Source organism: Rana temporaria, chromosome 3 (assembly GCF_905171775.1).
Source record: "Rana temporaria chromosome 3, aRanTem1.1, whole genome shotgun sequence".
NCBI lineage: Eukaryota > Metazoa > Chordata > Amphibia > Anura > Ranidae > Rana > Rana temporaria.
In genome coordinates, this window is record NC_053491.1 from 35,271,409 (window position 1) to 35,277,697 (window position 6,289).

Genomic DNA, 6,289 nt, shown 5'->3' on the forward strand with positions numbered 1-6,289 from the left:
TGCAACATTTAGGGAACATGTAGTTAGGGATTGAAGGTCCTCCTCCCACTGGTCACCCGTAATCTGTCTGAGGTCCCGCTGCCAAGCAGAAAAAGCCCCACAGGGGTATGCGTCCAGGTGTTCGGATAGCAGCATCTGATAGCACTGGGAAATAATTCCCTTGGTCTCAGAAGCCGATTGCAGCACGTGGAATACCGGAGTGGGTGACATTGTCCACTCCACAGCATTCCCCTGCGCCGCTAGTGGGACAGATATGAATGCAGGCGGGCACCTGTGGCTCATGGGAGGAGACTGGTATGGCGGCGTGCACAAGATGATTACACCATCATTCTTGTAAACCATTTAGAGCGACCAGTGTTTTACAATACAAAAAAAATGGATAATGTGCCAGAGTTATTTGAAATCTTTAAAGGCGAGGTTGCAAATTATGGAGCATGTATTAAAATTCCAGGTTGCACAAATCAAGGCCTTGTTACAGAAAACACATGTAATCTTCTCATGTTGACCGTCCTTCAGAAGTAGTAGACGTTGGTAACAAGGTAAAATATGGGAAGCAGAAAATCTCCTTATCCATGAAGGTTGTCAGCCAAGGAATAGGGAATAGATCCAAACAATGTGGTGTTGTAAAAGGATGTATGAAATAGACGAGAGTTTAAGGACTACAGCAAGCAGAAGATAAGACTGGAGGCTGTACTAAACATTGTTTGTAAAAAGTGTGGATTTAAAGGGCACTTTTCAAATTACTGTTTTATGCAACCCCAGAGGAACAAAATACAGTTTAGTACCAGATAAGGGTGAGATTGAGGAAGATAAAACAAACTCTGAGGCCTCATACACACAACAGTTTTCCTCGGTCCAACGGTCGTGTGTATGTTTTTCATCGAGAAAACAGTTGTGGATCTCAACGAGAAAAAAAGAGAACATGCTCTCTTTTTTCCCGTCGGGAGTCTCAATTTCCTCGTTGTGTTTCTCGTCTGGCTGGTTTACGACGAGAAACACGTTCATGTGCATGCTTAGAAACCAGTGCATGCTCAAAATAAAGTATGAGACAGGAGCGCACCTTTGGTAAAAGTAGAGTTCCTAATGGAGATAGCACATTTGTCACGCTGTAACAGACTGAAAAGCGTGAATCGTCTCTCACCAAACTTTTACTTAACACGCAGTAACATGAGATTAGCAAAAGCAGCCCCAAGGGTGGCGCCAGTGGAATTGAACTTCCCCTTTATAGTGCAGTCGTATGTGTTGTACGTCACTGCGTTTGAGAACAACAAGATTTTGTATTGACAGTGTGTATGCAAAGAAAGCTTGACAAGATTCTCGTCAAGCCAGACAAGAACCTTGTCGAGGAAAACGACGTTTCTTTTACGACGAGATTCTCGGTCGTGTGTACGAGGCCTTTGAAGACTGCTCAGAAGAGAAAGAAGCAGGAAAAGAAGAGAAAGAAGCACAGCAGGGACAGGGAAGTCTCCTCAGAATCTGAGAGCTCATCTACTTCCAGCTCCGATAGCGACTCTGAGCCTGCCAAAAAGAAAGAACGACACATGGAGAAAACACAAAAAATCTCAAAGAATAAGAAGCATAAAAAATTCAAACAAAGACATTTAATAAGAGATCACTGTTTACTTACAGTACATTGATTTTCTCCTGTTGTGTGGCCACATATTTTATGTAAAGCTACAAGAATATATTTCTCACACAAGCTGGATGTAGACATGAAATTCCATAATTTCCCATAGTGGTGTTGCAAGGTCATATTCTAAATAAAATGAACTTCCATTTTTTATTACCAAAAGAAGAAAAATCTTCTTTAAGCTGGATTCCCACCATTGCGAATTGGATGTGGTATCCCTGCATCCAATTCACAACAGCAGGAGATTGTGACCGGCTTTCTATGGAGCCGGTTTACATATCTCCGGTACAGCTCCAGTGCGAATTTGCACAGGAGCCCTGTGCGTCTTTTAGTCCGTTTCAGGTCCAAATTCAACCCAAAATTCGAGCTGAAATCAAACCTGAAACAGTGAACCAGGACGCACAGGACCCCTGCTATAAGACACATCGGCATTAGGTGTGAACCAAGCCTAAAAGTTCAAAGGAATTATACATAAAGAAACTAAGCGCACAAAAATGCACTGCCCCAAGAATAATAGTCCCTAAATGTAAATGACAGAAATGTCCCGAGTGAATGCAGTTGGTCTGGCATATAAATACAGAGGGGTTGATTTACTAAAACTAGAGAGAGCAAAATCTGGTACAACTCTGCATAGAAACCAATCAGCTTCCAGTTTATTTGTTGTCAAAGCTTGATAGAAAAAGATGAAGTTAGAAGCTGATTAGCTCCAGTCCAGTGTGTTGTAATAGGTTGGCTGATTTATGTAGGATAATATATTATTATATATACTGTATGTATATAAGTACAAAATTGACCAGGCCAGATTTCAGTTGACATTGGCATCTGTAATCTAATTGCCCATATCAAAGGAGACTTGTTGATGTTAATATGCAAGAATCCAGGACAAGTCTATTTTACACATAACATGGGTGTTAAAGGTTGTACAGGTTACATTGGTACCTGTTAATATAATTGCACATATCAAAGGGGACTTGTTAATGTTAATATGCAAGAATGCCAATTAGGACAAGCTGATGACTGCAGCAGTCTCCGGCTTGGGGTCATTATCTGTCACCCTGAAAGACAGAATGTAGATCAAAGACAGACAATCAAATTGCTCAGCCATTCAGTGGATAGGCAATATAAGCTGGCATTCAGTCTTGTCTTGTCATATCTCCATGGAAAAGAAGGCTCAGGTCTAGAAGTGATCTAGAGAACATGGGACTCTAAAAGCTACTATTCTGGGTCATATTTACTTTGTTGGATTCATTGTCATCTGTGCAAGTATTGGACTTTGTTCTGTGTTGGAAGTCAAAATAAAGTGTTCCCTCTGGGAGAACTGGGAAATTACTTATCTAACCGGACTACATATTACTTTGCTACAAACTGCACCACATTTTGCACTCTCCAGTTTTAGCAAATCAACCCCACAGTTTGTAAAACAGGAAATGTATCAGTAATATGAAGTAGACATGAGAGCTGCTCCTTTAGTAGGACCCCAGGAGATCCCCCTTTAAAGCTTTGTACGCACGGGCCAAAATCTCGTCAGGAAAAAAACGTTGTTTTTCCCGACGAGATTCTTGGCAAGAATCTCTTGCCGCCCGAGTGTACACACACTCCTTTCAAAAGAACTGCGTTTCTTTTGAAAAGCAAGAACGTGGTGACGTCATTGCGTACGACAAGCATGCGCTAGTCACATTTGATGCTGTCGCCTCCATCTTGCTTCACCCTACCTATGCCGTGGAAGCTACCGCGCATGCGTCAAAGTAATTTTGAGCATGCGCGGGTTTCCGCGGCGACAGGTAAGTATACAGACGCTCGGGTTTCTCGTCGGGAAACAGGCCGATAAGAATCTTGATGAGAAATTAGAGAGCAGGCTCTCTATTTTTTTTCGTCGAGAATCTGGGCAGATTTCCAGACGAGAAACCTGAAAGCCTCGTACACACGCTCGGTTTACTCGGCAAGAAAGCTCTGCCAGCAGTTTTCTTGCTGGTTCTTGCCGTGAAAACCGAGCATGTGTACGAGGCTTAACACTCAACAAGAGAAGAGAAAACTCCTTTAATCTGTCTCTTCTCCTTGTCTTATTTAACCGCTTCCCGACCGCCGCATGTAGATATACGTCGGCAGAATAGCACGTACAGGCACATTGGCGTACCTGTACGTCCCTGCCTTTCCGCGGGTCGGGGGTCCGATCGGGACCCCCCCCCCCCCGCTACATGCGGCGGTCAGATTCCCTCGGGGAGCGATCCGGGACGACGGCGCGGCTATTCGTTTATAGCCGCTCGGTCGCGATCGCTCCCCGGAGCTGAAGAGCGGGGAGAGCCGTATGTAAACACGGCTTCCCCGTGCTTCACTGTGGCGCTGCATCGATCGAGTCATCCCTTTAATAGTCAGTCCTACAGCCACACCCCCCTACAGTTGTAAACACACACTAGGTGAACACTAAATCCTACAGCGCCCCCTGTGTTTAACTCCCAAACTGCAACTGTCATTTTCACAATAAACAATGCAATTTAAATGCATTTTTTGCTGTGAAAATGACAATGGTCCCAAAAATGTGTCAAAATTGTCTGAAGTGTCCGCCATAATGTCGCAGTCACGAAAAAATCGCTGATCGTCGCCATTAGTAGTAAAAAAAAAAAAAAATGCAATAAAACTATCCCCTATTTTGTAAACGCTATAAATTTTGCGCAAACCAATCGATAAACGCTTATTGCGATTTTTTACCAAAAATAGGTAGAAGAATACGTATCGGCCCAAACTGAGGAAATTTTTTTTTATATATATGTTTTTGGGGGATATTTATTATAGCAAAAAGTAAAAAATATTGAATTTTTTTCAAAATTGTCGCTCTATTTTTGTTTATAGCGCAAAAAATAAAAACCGCAGAGGTGATCAAATACCACCAAAAGAAAGCTCTATTTGTGCGGAAAAAAGGACGCCAATTTTGTTTGGGAGCCACGTCGCATGACCGCGCAATTGTCTGTTAAAGCGATGCAGTGCCGAATTGTAAAAACCCCTTGGGTCATGTAGCACTGCATATTGGTCCGGTCCTTAAGTGGTTAAACTTCACCTGTCATGAGAGAGAGACAATCCAGTTTACCTGGCTGTATTTGATTTCAGTACTTTTGAATCACAGATCCAGAACAAGCATACTATAAAGGAATGTCAAAAAAGAGTTCCTCATCTCTATACTTGTTCCAGGTCAGTGACCAAAAAATCAGTATGACAGCCGGGTTACTAACATTTTCAAAAGGAAAGATTAGCAATGACAGGTTACATAATTTTCTCATGACAGGTGTAATTTAATGAGACTTCTGCACATTAGGAGTCTGACAGTCTGTCCATAATTAAGTAAATGTAAAACATAAGTGTGAATGAGATTCCTATGAATGGTAAACTTCAGTAACATGTGCCTAAAAAGCAGGAGTGCCTAGGAAGCCTTCTATCTATGATTATAGAAATATTATATTTGAATTGTAATCTGTCAAGGACATTGCTGTATATTAGGAGACATTTACTAAATAGAAATGTAAAAGAGCACTATAAAGATGATTGGCACACTTGTGTTGTAGGTTCACCCAAACTTGTGTATTTGTGCACTCCTAGCAAATATCAGATCCTTTCACAAATCTGCTTAAGCACACATTCCTGTTCAATGTATACATTGCAGTTTCCTATGCAGTGAGAAATAAACATTAACGTGGTTCTAAAGTCTTAAAGTGGATGTAAACCCACTCTTATCCTTTCTAAACTACTGCCATAGTGGTTATCTATAAGGATACAACAGCAGATTCTGTGGGCGGGTCTGTTGTCCAGAGCTCAGTGGGGCAGTAGACTCCCCGCCCACCTCTACACTCCCCTCGTCAACATGCATTTTCTCCTGTGTATTTCTTACACTGAACTTCTGCTATGATCACTAACATCCAGTAAAAACCCAGAAAACTCACAACATGACTTCAGCATACCCAATCATGCTGATGTGTGGAGCAATCCCAGTGCCAATCCTGGGAGAGCTGGAGAAGAAAGGAGGAGGGGATCTGAAGGACACAGACTGTCTCTCTCAGGCCACTGCATTAAATATGAGATATGTAAATCACCTGTCACTCACAGAAAGGGGGAAAACTGACTCCTATTTCTCTGTCTGTCCATTTTTATTTCACTGAAAAAAGATAAGAGGGCTGCTCAGAGCTGGGTTGACTCTTCATGGCAAGGCTGGGCACAGATGACATGAAATCCTAAACTGTACAAGGTGCAAGCCTTAATTACATTTTTTGGGGGGGGGGGTTACATCCACTTTAAGGTTGTTTACTTTAATGCATTCTCTGCATTAAGTTGAAAAAAACCTTCTGTGTCCATGATCCCCCACAGCCCCCTCTTATAAGTACCTGAGACCCTCTCGATCCAGCACTGTGCTCAAGAGCTGCAGCTCTCTCTGCTCTCTTCCTCCTAACAGGGCAGATTGATAGCAATCAAATCCTATGAACCGACAATGGGGGCAGGGCTAGGGGTGGAGTTTGCAGGTGGAGGTTTTCTTATGGCTGGCATTTGCACAGAGGAGGAGCCAGGAGCATTGGCAGGGACCTCAGAAGATGAGAATTGGGGCTGCTCTGTGCAAAACCATTGCACTCCCTTGTTATTAAATAAAAAGAGATCTTCTGCGCTAGCCAAAATGAATAT

General features: G+C 42.6%; 1 pseudogene; it reads left to right on the forward strand.

Annotated features, from left to right (window-relative positions):
- Positions 1–375: 375 nt before the first annotated feature.
- Positions 376–1,637, forward strand: LOC120930333 (annotated as a pseudogene).
- Positions 1,638–6,289: the final 4,652 nt, after the last annotated feature.